The sequence below is a fragment of the Scyliorhinus torazame genome, chromosome 17 (genome assembly GCF_047496885.1).
Source record: "Scyliorhinus torazame isolate Kashiwa2021f chromosome 17, sScyTor2.1, whole genome shotgun sequence".
Classification (NCBI taxonomy): Eukaryota; Metazoa; Chordata; class Chondrichthyes; order Carcharhiniformes; family Scyliorhinidae; genus Scyliorhinus; species Scyliorhinus torazame.
The window spans coordinates 73,846,409-73,859,753 of record NC_092723.1 but is presented as its reverse complement, the minus strand read 5'-3'; the positions used below and the strand labels follow the sequence as shown (position 1 = coordinate 73,859,753).

General features: G+C 50.4%; 1 protein-coding gene across 3 annotated transcripts in view; it reads right to left on the bottom strand.

Moving 5' to 3' along the window:
- The window catches only part of LOC140393950 (bile acid receptor-like), a 321,209-nt gene that overhangs the window by 263,428 nt on the left and 44,436 nt on the right, over positions 1–13,345 (bottom strand). The window contains exon 2 of one of the 3 annotated variants that reach the window (XM_072480640.1): positions 7,875–8,051. The exons of the other annotated variants lie outside the window; for them this stretch is intronic. The gene's annotated coding sequence lies outside the window, so the exon portion shown is untranslated. The remainder of the gene's footprint in view (positions 1–7,874; positions 8,052–13,345) is intronic. 3 annotated transcript variants of the gene reach the window in all.

The window sequence follows — 13,345 nt, the reverse complement described above, 5'->3', positions numbered from 1 at the left end:
CTGGGCTTTCTCTGCCGCCATCTTGCTCCTTTTTCCATCTTCCCCTGTCCTCGAGGATTCTTCACGATCTGGCCGCCGCCGCCGATATTCTTCTTTTTCGTTGGGGAGGGGGGGGACTCCCTGTTGTCTCACCCCACGCCGGGTTTCGTCCCGAAAAAATTCCCCGTTGGGGCTCTTAAAAGAGCCCGAAGGTCCGTTCGAGCTGGAGCCGCCGAAACGTGCGGCTTAGCTGGTCATTGCCGCAACCGGAAGTCTACTGAGCTTTTGTAACCACTTATTAGTGTGCTCAAGAGGGGCAATGCATGATTTAAGCAGCTGTGAGGAAGTCTTTGCAGAACTCGAAGCAATATAACACTGGACCTGTTGTGACACTAATCCTTCTGTTCAGAGGTTGGCCCCATTTTTGCAGATCTTAAGCTAAGACACAGTAAGAAGTCTTACAACACCAGGTGAAAGTCCAACAGGTTTGTTTTCCAATCACGAGCTTTCGGAGCACAGTTCCTTCTTCAGGTGAATGAAGAGGTGGGTTCTAGAAACACATATATAAACAAAGCCAATGATGCAAGATGATACTTTGAATGCGAGTGTTTGCATGTTAAGACAGCATGGCAAGGAACCATGCAAGGAGTCACCTTCAACATGAGGCATGTTGCATTGTTGATGCTGAATGTTAGCACCTGCTGAGAAGGTTTACTTGAAACATTTGAAATATGTGGTGTTCAATCTTCAGGCACTCAATCCGAGAAAAATAGGAAAAATTTGCAGACGACACAAAAATAGGTGGGACAGTAAGTTGCAATGAGGAAATAAGAACCTTACAAATGGATATAGATGGGTTCGGAGAGTGGGCCAAAATGTGGCAGATGGCGTTTAATGTGGATAAGTGTGAGGTCATGCATTTTGGTTGAAAAAATGGAAAGGCAACTTATTATCTGAATGGGACGAGACTTTGGGGTGCTCTGATGCAGAGGGATCTGGGTATCCTCGTGCATAGGTCACAGAAAAGCAGGTGCAGCTGAAAATAAGGAAAGCAAATGGAATGTTGGCATTCATAGCAAAAGGAATTGAGTATAAAGGTAAGGAAGTGTTGTTGCAACTATACAAGGCATTGGTAAGACCGCACCTGGAGTATTGTGCACAGTTTTGGTCCCCTTATTTGAGGAAAGACTTGGTGGCATTGGAGGAAGTTTCAAAGAGGTTCACTGGATTGATTCCAGAGATGAGGGGCTTGATTCTCCGATTCAGCCAACGCCGGTGTGGGAACTGTGGTGTTTTATGGTGCCAAAATCGGCGCCGAACCCCCACCTATTCCGGGATCGGTGAGGGGCCAGCAGCTGTGCCGGAGAATGGCCGGTTCCGTGGCCGCGCATGTACACGGTAATGACCGGCAGTAGTCGAGCCGTACAACATGGCGCCAGCCAAGCGTGGACACGACCTGCCTGATAGTGCCCCTCCGGACCCCCCTTCACCACCCCTGGACCACCCTCCACCAGTCCCCCAGCCGTCGCTGAAGCCCCCTTTTGTGAGGGCCACGAAGAATCCAGCATGAGTTTTAAGGATACAAAGTAATAACATTTATTTACTATAACATATATACATAACAGTAGCAGTAACTTCCCCTGCTACATACTCCTTCCTGCTGGTTCCTGAACTGGCCAGCTTTATTTATACTAGGAGTTTACTAGTGGTTTCTCCGCCCCCCTCATTGGGGAAGCTCATACTCCCACAGGGTTGTGGGATAGTCATTAGTCCCCAGCCAATGGTAAGTAGGCAGGTTATAACACCCCCCCCCCCCCCCCCCCGGCCAGCGGCACGGCTCCCCCCCCCCCCCCGACTGTGGCGGTGCTGGACACAGTCTGCAGCCGCCACGCGAGGTCCCCGAAAACTGAGAGCACATGTGTCCCGCGCCGTCGGAAACCCGGAGCATCGGGGGAGGGCCTTCAGATAACATCCCTGTGGTGAATGGGCGCGATTCTCCACTCCCACGCCGGTTGGGAGAATCGCCTGGGCTGCCGAAATTTCCGGGGACGCCGGTCCGACGCCCTCCCGCGATTCTCCCGAGCGGCGGGAACGGGCCAGTCGCGTTTCATGGGCCGCAGGCCAGAGAATCGCCGGAGATACCCAAAATGGCGATTCTCTGGCACCCCCGCGAATCTGAGGCCCGGATGGGCCGAGCGGCCAGGCCAAAATGGCGGGTTCCCCCCAGCGCCGTCCACACCTGGTCGCTACAGTCGTGGGCGGTGCGTGAACGCTGGGGGGGGCGGCCTGTGGGGGGCGAGGGGGGATCCTGCACCGGGGGGTACCTTAAATGTGGGGTGGCCCGCGATCGGTGCCCACCGATCGTCGGGCCGTCCTCTCTGAAGGAGGACCTCCTTCCTTCCGCCGCCCCGCAAGATCCGTCCCCCATCTTCTTGCGGGGCGGATATGGACAGGACGGCAACCACGCATGCGCAGGTTGGCGCCGGCCAACCCGCGCATGCGCGGATGCCGTCGGTTATGCGGCGCCGGCCGCGTCATCTATTCGGCGCCGCTTTTACGCGGGCGACAAGGCCTCGCGCGGGTAGATGGCGCGGCCCCGATACTGGCCCATTGTCAGGGCCTGAATCGGTCGCGACCGGGGCCGTTCCGCGCCGTCGTGAACCTCGACGGAGTTCACGATGGCGCGGCCACTTCGGCGTGGGGGTGGAGAATCGCGCCTAATGTATTTCTGCTACCATTCACCATTGTATTACAGTACATTACATTGTATTATGTTGGTGCCCTTGTGGGCTCCGCCTATGGCTCCGCCCCCTCGGGGGAGGTATATAGATCTGCAGCCTGTAGGTGGCACTCAGTACAGAGCAGTCGCGGGCAGACATAGTTCTAGCTGATTAAAACCACTGTTCACTTCAACTCTCCGTCTCATGTGAATTGATGGTCGCATCAATCCCCGTTTTGGAGGGGCCGGAGCATCTGAAAACAGCCGTCCCCGGTTCAATTGTAAAAAGGGATTCTACGCCCGATTGCCGATTACAAAATCTGCATCGGCAAGTGGAGAATCCCGCCTGAGGAGTTGTCGTATGAGGAGAGATTGAACAGTTTAGGCCTATACTCTCTAGAGTTTCGAAGAATGAGCGGAGTTCTAATTGAGATATATAAGATGATAAAAGGTTTGAATAAATTAGATGTGGAGCTGATGTTTCCTCTTGTGGGCATTCTAAAACAAGAGTTCATAATCTTAGAATAAGAGGTAGCAAATTTAAAACAGATTTGAGGAGAAACTATTTCTCCCAAAGGGTTGTGAATCTGTGGAATTTGCAACCCCGGAGTGCGGTGAATGCAGGGACAGTGAGTAAATTTAAGGAGGAGTTGGACAGATTTTTAATTGGTAATGGGTTGAAGGGTTATGGAGAACGGGCAGGACGGTGGAATTGAGGCCAGGATGGGATTGAAGGTGTTGAGGCTCGGGAGGCTAAATTGCCTATTCCTGCTCCTAAGTTATGTGTTCTTGGGAGGAGATGCAGATTTTGCAATCCAGCCAATGGTGTGTGGCATTGTAGGTCGGTAGCAGATGAGGAACATATCAGCCATAATAAAATGGCGGAGCTGACTTGAAGGACCGAAAGGCCTAATTATGCTCCTATATCTTATGAACTTATCAGGTCCCATCAGACATCAATGACCTCACTGCTAAAATGTAGATCATATTTTGCTGTCTTCTTCGGTATTAGAGCAAAGCGACAACTCCTTTGCACCATTTTCCAGATGGAAAATTGGTGCAGTGAGGCACGTTTCACTCCTCCTTCTGGATTCAAGTCTATTAAAATAGCACGCACCACTTTACACATGCAAATGAACATAAGATAAATTACTTTATTTGAAATTAATCATTTTTGGTCTGTTAAATTCATTTACTTCAGGCATGGGGATTGGTTTTCATCGGCTGTACAATGAGATGGTGCCTCACACATGGTTTGTTTCACATAAACTGAAAAAGGGAATTTTGGAGCATTGATAAGAAGTCTTCATTGTTTACCTTTCCCCATATCCTGTCTACGTTGTGTGCTTAACCTTCAGCAACTATTTCGCAATATAACTATAGTTATAGTTTTAGAATCCTCTCCTACCATTCAGTTGCCTGTTAATCTTTAAACAATCTCCGGATGTACTTTTCCCCTCTTCTGGGTAAGGGGCATTAACACTACAACTGGAACTTTTCCTTGTTGCCTATTGTCAGGTCGCAGCACTCCCAAATCAAGTTTAGTACTTGGTATGCACAGAGTAAAGCTCCCATTTTCTCCCTGATTAATGTTCTAACCTCAGAATAGCAGTCAGTACAGAAGAAGTGACATTTTCCATTTCCCGCACCAGTTATTCTTCCCATCTCCCTGAATGAGATGATCAATTTAGCCACAACCTGCGCAAGATTATAACAGGTGTGTAAAGTGGGAAAATCAAAAGAACTAAATTGAGGCTGTCAAAAGCTCACCAGGGGCCTTTGCATGAATCAGACAGATTCTGCTATATTGGTCTGAAGCCATGTCCCATCGTGAACAAGCTATGCTGTCCTGCTATTTATTTGTCTGATTTATATCTCCTCCTATTTGTCCTAGTTTTTATCAGCATTTCATTAACAGAATTGGACACAAAGTTGAATTGCCTGTTATTGCAAAATACAAAGGAATAACATGGTGTTGAGTGATTATGGATATCTTGAGGTAGTTTTGCGCTGTGTCAGGGGGAAAGGGTCAGCTACACAGAGATTTTGGAATGGTTCCAAACAGTTTCTGAAAGTAGAGCTGTTTGTTTACAAAAATGTTTTTTCCTATATGTTTTAAGAAATAACACCGGAGTCCCATTAACTTTATCTTGTGTTACGGATGCCTGGTTAGCACCAAACACTGGTTAAGAGACTGGACCAGAGCCAGAACTTTTTTAAGTTTTAAGATGGTGCTGAAAGATCGATTAATTCCAGGAGTGATAATATGAGAAATAGAGCTTGGTTATTTTCTAAACAAACTGTATTAAAACAAAAGAAAGGAAAACAATATCTAAACTTTTAAACTTCAATCCTAACAATAGCAGATGACATGTGGGGCATGATTTAATGGAAACACTTCTATGTGTCATTTGTGGCTGGTTTTGCTGGGAGTTTCCCACTGGCTCTGCCAACGAGTTCCCCGCCGCAATCTAACAACACTATGGGCGCGATTCAATGGCCTCATTGTGCTTGAAAAAGAGCTAGGAGAGGGGGTCTCTGCTGGGGGCGTGGACCCGCACGTGGCCCTGTCATGCCAACCCCTGGATCGTGTGTACCCATTCCGGGCGAACGCTGGTGCCCACCTGTCTACCCACCGACAACCCATAACTGCCACTGACCACGGAGGCCTCTGGCCATGCGGCTGCAGGCTGTTGCTAATAGGGAATTGGCAATCGTGGTTAAGTGAGCACCTCACACATCCTAAGTGATTTCCCGTGGGTGGGCATACCAGTTTGGCGGGGGGAGGATAAAAGGGGGAATGGAATGTCCTGGGGTGGAAGATATTACTGTTTGTCAGTTTCGCACCCTCTCCCAATTCCTTACAGATATTGAACAGCATGGACGATATTTTGGACCACACTGAACTTGAACTGTTGGCAGGCTGGGCACCGAAGACTGGCAGCAGCAGCAGCAGTGTCAGCCCATGTGCAGGGCCCCTCCCCACACCCTGAGAATCCTGCTGCCCATCAGGCCAATGTGACACCCAGATGTGGGAGGCCCACGACGACCCAGAGTGTACAAGCGTTGCTGGTCTTTCGCGTAAATGATAGACAGCGCGTGCTGCAGAGGCTCCGCCTCAACAAGCAGCTGGTGTGGCACCTGTGCCATGACCTCACGGACTTGGCACCACCTGGAGGAGGAGGACAGCTGCTCTTGGTGGCTGTCAAGGTCACCGCAGCCCTGAACGTTTACGGCTCAAGATCACTCCAGGATTCGAACGAGGACCTGTGTGGCATCTCGCAGGCTACAGCCCACAGGTGCATCTGGCAGGACATGGAGGTCCTGTTTGCCTGGGCAGAAATTTATATGAACATTGACAGGGACCAAGCCCAACAAGATGCCCGGACTGCAGGTTTCTTCGCTATCTTTGGGATGTCCCAGACCCAGAGGTTAATAGACTGCACGCATGTCACCTTGTGCTCACTGGGCCATCTGGGACTGTCCTACGTCAACAGACGAGGGTTCCAGTCCCTGAACATCCAGCTCGTGCGCGACCACCACCTTAGGATCATGTACGTATGTGCACGCTTCCCAGGGAGTGTGCATGACAGCTACATCCTGGGGCAGTCAGACATCCCCGGCCTCTTCAAGGACCATCCCAGGATGGCTGGCTGGTTCTTGGGGGATAAGGGCTTAGTACCGCTTAGGAGTTGGCTAATGATGCCAGTACGGAGGCCGGTGACCGATGTGGAGACCCGGCTCAACGAGGTCCTTGGGGCCACCTGGTCTGTCAATGAACAGTGCACCAGTCTGTTCAAAATGCAGTTCCGATGCCTCGACAGCTCTGGTGGTGCCCTGCAGTACACCGCCCAGTTTGTGGTGGTCTGCTGTGTCCTCCACAACCTGGCACAGCAGCGGGGTGACGCTCTGGAGGTGGAGGAGGAGGAACATATGGCCACCTCTGAGGAGGAGATCGAGAACGATGAGGAGGTGCCAGACCAACAAGGGCTGGAGGATGATGCCGGGGAGGAACCGGAGGACCAGCCGAAGGTTGGAGGACAGGTGGCCCACATTGATGGCCCACATTGGCCCACAAGACTGCCCACATTGCAGGAGAAAGTGCAAGAAAGTCTTGAGATCCTTATGAATCGACAATGAAAACCATTACAGACTGAAAGCAAAGACCTCACCCAACTGAAGGCTAAAACTAAAAACAAACTGGAAGATGTCCATCTGAAAGAGAGGGCCGAATTCTCCGTTCTAGCAACTAAGTGCTGGCGCCAACGGAGAATCCGCAGGTGGTTCACGACAGGAAAATCGGTGTGAACGCCTCAACGATTCCAGTACCGGTGAGAGGCTAGCAACAGCGCGCATAAACCACCGCGGTTCGCGCAGAAAATGGCTGGAGAATGGCCGGGTCCCGGGCCACGCGTGTGCAGGGCTGGCGGCCTGCTCCGGACGCACCAGAAATGGTGGCGCCATCCATGTCTGAACCCGAACCCGCCCACCCCGACCCCACAGCCCACACCCTATCCACCCCCCACCACTTCCCCCAGCCCTAGCAGAAGCCCCCGGCCAGTGGCATGGATCCCAGATGAGTGTGGCGGCGCTGGACACCGGCTGAGACCAGACGTGGCACATGCCATCGGGAACTCGGCCCATCGGGAGCGGGGCCTCGAGGGTGGACCGACCGATGACGCACCATTGGCCTTGCAACTGCACGCGGCATGTGTCTCCCTGACGCCAGTAGCCAGCGGCAGGATCTTCTGGACTCGCCATTGTCAATGGGGTTTCTTGTTGAACGCACCCCTCGCCACCCCAAAACCTGCAGCAGAGGTGCACCGTCAGCGGGACCATAAGTTCCCACCAGCGTAAACGGCCAGAAAATCCCACCAGCCTTCTCATTACTAAAGGTATTTCTGCTGCTGTGATCATCACTATGATGTTCATATTTTTTCACATACTTTTAAATTCATCATTGGTAAATTCCCCCCACTTTTGTAAGTTAGGAATTTAGCCAGTGCTCCCAGTGCAGTTCCTATCTATTTTCCATTAACCTGTCCTAATTATATTTTGGTCTTTACTATATCTTATATATATTACATGGATTACTATATATTAGTGTTGACAGAGTGCATCTAGTTACCACGTCCACAAAATGTAAGAGAAAAATGTATTTGTCCTTATCCCATACCTTCTAATCCATGGCTACAGTCTCATTAAAGTCTCTTGCTCACGGGAGACTCACGATCGGATGTGATTGTGTCTTCTTATTTTTTTTACACACATATCGCATTTCTCACTGATCTCTTCTATAAGTTTAGCATATTCATCAGCCATTACCACGGCATCCTTTAGGAGAATTTTCAACCTATGACAAAATGGATGGGAAACTGCCAATGAAGTTTTAAAACTATTTTCTTTTTTTCCTTTAAACTCTTACGCCTGATGTGATAAACGCTAACATTGTGCTTTAAAATGTTAGATCTTGTTAAGGACGGATAATGATGTCTCGATTGTGTAAACTCATTTACTCATTTCCTAAAAACAATTGCCTTATCAAGTTCCGTATCTAATTTCATTTGATGATTACTCAATAATAAGGGTACTTCACTGGACATTGATAAAATGATTTACTCGGAATCACCACTCTCTAGTGATTTTGATGTGTCATCGTCCCCGGGCGTGAAGTTAGTAAAATTTTTATATCCCTTAACTTTACTTCCATCTTCACTATTTAGAGAATGTGGTAAACCACTGTCGCACCTATATTAGGTGATGTAAGGTAGGACCTGTACTATAGGTTTGCCGGTAGTCCCTGCCTGATGGCTCCACCCAGTAGGTGGAGTATAAATATGTGTGTCCTCCATTCAGCAGCCATTTCGCCAGCTGCTGTGGGAGGCCACACTTCTTAGAGCAATAAAGCCTCAGTTGTATCCAACACTAGTCTTTGTTCAATTGATTGTGCATCAATTTATTGCTCTAAGATTTTCGAAAAGATGGACCTCTGTATCAAGCCAGATCGCCTGCAGCTGGATCCGTAATCAAGCGACGCCAAAAAGGACTTTAATCACTGGCTAGCTTGCTTCGAGGCGTACATCAACTCAGCGACCACCCCTGTACCGGAGGCTCAGAAGATACAGATCCTGTACTCAAGGTTGAGCTCCAACGTGTTTCCGCTGATCCAGGACGCCCCGAACTACATCGACGCCCAGGGCGCTTCTCAAAGAAAACAACGCACAGAAAACGAACACGCTCTTCGCCAGGCACGTATTCGCCACTCGCTCTCAACTCCCTGGTGAGTCCATAGAAGAATTCTGGCGGGCCCTAATCCCACTCGTCTGGAACTGTGACTGTCAGGCTGTTACCGCCACTGAACATTCCAACCTCCTTATGCGGGACACGTTCGTTACGGGGATTGGGTCGGACCTCATATGCCAAAGACTGTTAGAAGGGGCCACGCTCGATCTAGCTGTGACAAAGAAGCTATCGCTCGCTATGATGGTCGCCTCGCGCAACAGTCAGGCCTACCCCCCCAGCCACGCAGCCCACCCCTCCTACGCATCGTGGACCCCACAGACGGCCGCCCCAGCGGGGACCTTACCCAGCCAGTACGCCTGCGCCACACGCCAGCCCGCGCACCCCGGGGGTCCCCGATGTTACCTCTGTGGCCAGGTCCGCGCAGTCGCCGCTATCTACATCATCACTCCCCTAGTCTACACACAATGGGCGCCTCCATCTTCATCTCCCCGGACCACGCATGGCCTGTGGCCGCCGCCATCTTCCCCCCTCAGTCCACGTGCGGCCCATGGGCGCCGCCATCTTGTCCAACCCCCGCAACGTGCGGCCCATGGGCGCCGCCCTGGCCTCCGGATCCCATTCCGTCGCGATCCGGGGGTACTGTACGGTCACCCTCATGGTAAAGGGCGCAGAATTTAGCGGCTTCCGCCTCTACGTCCTCCCTAACCTCTGCGCTGCTCTACTACAAGGCCTGGACAAAGAACAAAGAACAAAGAAATGTACAGCACAGGAACAGGCCCTTCGGCCCTCCAAGCCCGTGCCGACCATGCTGCCCGACTAAACTACAATCTTCTACACTTCCTGGGTCCGTATCCTTCTATTCCCATCCTATTAATATATTTGTCAAGATGCCCCTTAAATGTCCCTATCGTCCCTGCTTCCACTACCTCCTCCGGTAGCGAGTTCCAGGCACCCACTACCCTCTGCGTAAAAAACTTGCCTCGTACATCTACTCTAAACCTTGCCCCTCTCACCTTAAACCTATGCCCCCTAGTAATTGACCCCTCTACCCTGGGGAAAAGCCTCTGACTAGCCACTCTGTCTATGCCCCTCATAATTTTGTATACCTCTATCAGGTCTCCCCTCAACCTCCTTCGTTCCAGTGAGAACAAACCGAGTTTATTCAATCGCTCCTCATAGCTAATGCCCTCCATACCAGGCAACATTCTGGTAAATCTCTTCTGCACCCTCTCTAAAGCCTCCACATCCTTCTGGTAGTGTGGCGACCAGAATTGAACACTATACTCCAAGTGTGGCCTAACTAAGGTTCTATACAGCTGCAACATGACTTGCCAATTCTTATACTCAATGCCCCGGCCAATGAAGGCAAGCATGCCGTATGCCTTCTTGACTACCTTCTCCACCTGTGTTGCCCCTTTCAATGACCTGTGGACCTGTACTCCTAGATCTCTTTGACTTTCAATACTCTTGAGGGTTCTACCATTCACTGTATATTCCCTACCTGCATTAGACCTTCCAAAATGCATTACCTCACATTTGTCCGGATTAAACTCCATCTGCCATCTCTCCGCCCAAGTCTCCAGACAATCTAAATCCTGCTGTATCCTCCGACAGTCCTCATCGCTATCCGCAATTCCACCAACCTTTGTGTCGTCTGCAAACTTACTAATCAGACCAGTTACATTTTCCTCCAAATCATTTATATATACTACAAAGAGCAAAGGTCCCAGCACTGATCCCTGTGGAACACCACTGGTCACAGCCCTCCAATTAGAAAAGCATCCCTCCATTGCTACTCTCTGCCTTCTATGGCCTAGCCAGTTCTGTATCCACCTTGCCAGCTCACCCCTGATCCCGTGTGACTTCACCTTTTGTACTAGTCTACCATGAGGGACCTTGTCAAAGGCCTTACTGAAGTCCATATAGACAACATCTACTGCCCTACCTGCATCAATCATCTTAGTGACCTCCTCGAAAAACTCTATCAAGTTAGTGAGACACGACCTCCCCTTCACAAAACCGTGCTGCCTCTCACTAATACGTCCATTTGCTTCCAAATGGGAGTAGATCCTGTCTCGAAGAATGCTCTCCAGTAATTTCCCTACCACTGAAGTAAGGCTCACCGGCCTGTAGTTCCCGGGATTATCCTTGCTACCCTTCTTAAACAGAGGAACAACATTGGCTATTCTCCAGTCCTCCGGGACATCCCCTGAAGACAGCGAGGATCCAAAGATTTCTGTCAAGGCCTCAGCAATTTCCTCTCCAGCCTCCTTCAGTATTCTGGGGTAGATCCCATCAGGCCCTGGGGACTTATCTACCTTAATATTTTTTAAGACACCCAACACCTCGTCTTTTTGGATCACAATGTGACCCAGGCTACCTACACCCCCTTCTCCAGACTCAACATCTACCAATTCCTTCTCTTTGGTGAATACTGATGCAAAGTATTCATTTAGTACCTCGCCCATTTACTCTGGCTCCACACATAGATTCCCTTGCCGATCCTTCAGTGGGCCAACCCTTTCCCTGGCTACCCTCTTGCTTTTTATGTACGTGTAAAAAGCCTTGGGATTTTCCTTAACCCTATTTGCCAATGACTTTTTGTGACCCCTTCTAGCCCTCCTGACTCCTTGCTTAAGTTCCTTCCTACTTTCCTTATATTCCACGCAGGCTTCGTCTGTTCCCAGCCTTTTAGCCCTGACAAATGCCTCCTTTTTCTTTTTGACGAGGCCTACAATATCACTCGTCATCCAAGGTTCCCGAAAATTGCCGTATTTATCTTTCTTCCTCACAGGAACATGCCAGTCCTGTATTCCTTTCAACTGCCACTTGAAAGCCTCCCACATGTCAGATGTTGATTTGCCCTCAAACATCCGCCCCCAATCTATGTTCTTCAGTTCCCGCCTAATATTGTTATAATTAGCCTTCCCCCAATTTAGCACATTCATCCTCGGACCACTCTTATCCTTGTCCACCAGTACTTTAAAACTTACTGAATTGTGGTCACTGTTACCGAAATGCTCCCCTACTGAAACATCTACCACCTGGCCGGGCTCATTCCCCAATACCAGGTCCAGTACCGCCCCTTCCCTAGTTGGACTGTCTACATATTGTTTTAAGAAGCCCTCCTGGATGCTCCTTACAAACTCCGCCCCGTCTAAGCCCCTGGCACTAAGTGAGTCCCAGTCAATATTGGGGAAGTTGAAGTCTCCCATCACCACAACCCTGTTGTTTTTACTCTTTTCCAAAATCTGTCTACCTATCTGCTCCTCTATCTCCCGCTGGCTGTTGGGAGGCCTGTAGTATACCCCCAACATTGTGACTGCACCCTTCTTATTCCTGATCTCTACCCATATAGCCTCACTGCCCTCTGAGGTGTCCTCTCGCAGTACAGCTGTGATATTCTCCCGAACAAGTAGCGCAACTCCGCCTCCCCTTTTACATCCCCCTCTATCCCGCCTGAAACATCTAAATCCTGGAACGTTTAGCTGCCAATCCTGCCCTTCCCTCAACCAGGTCTCTGTAATGGCAACAACATCATAGTTCCAAGTACTAATCCAAGCTCTAAGTTCATCTGCCTTACCCGTAATGCTCCTTGCATTAAAACATATGCACTTCAGGCCACCAGACCCGCTGTGTTCAGCAACTTCTCCCCGTCTGCTCTGCCTCAGAGCCACACTGTCCCTATTCCCTAGTTCTCCCTCAATGCTCTCACCTTCTGACCTATTGCTCCCGTGCCCACCCCCCTGCCATACTAGTTTAAACCCTCCCGTGTGACACTAGCAAACCTCGCGGCCAGGATATTTATGCCTCTCCGGTTTAGATGCAACTCGTCCTTCTTATACAGGTCACACCTGCCCCGGAAGAGCTCCCAGTGGTCCAGATAATGGAAACCCTCCCTCCTACACCAGCTGTTTAGCCACGTGTTTATCTGGGGACTTCCCATGCAATCTCCAGAGCCTAACCCTCAAATTCGGCGGGCCCCTACCACCCCTCACTGTGTGCGGCCTCGTGACCCTAAAGGTCGATCCGCCTTCTCTCTTCGCAAATCTAACCCCCGATTGCAAACCCATCACCACCAGGAGCAGACGGTACAGCACCCAGGACAGGACCTTCATCAGGCCCGAGGTCCAGCGGCTGCTTCGGGAAGGCATCATCGGGGCCAGCAACAGTCCCTGGAGAGCCCAAGTGGTAGTCGTTAAAACTGGGGAGAAACACCGAATGGTTATGGACTACAGCCAGACCATCAATCGGTACACGCAGCACGACGTGTACCCCCTCCCACGCATATCTGATATGGTCAATCAGATTGCACAGTACCGGGTCTTCTCAACAGTAGACCTCAAATCCGCCTACCACCAGCTCCCCATTCGTAAATCGGACCGTCCATACACTGCTTTCGAG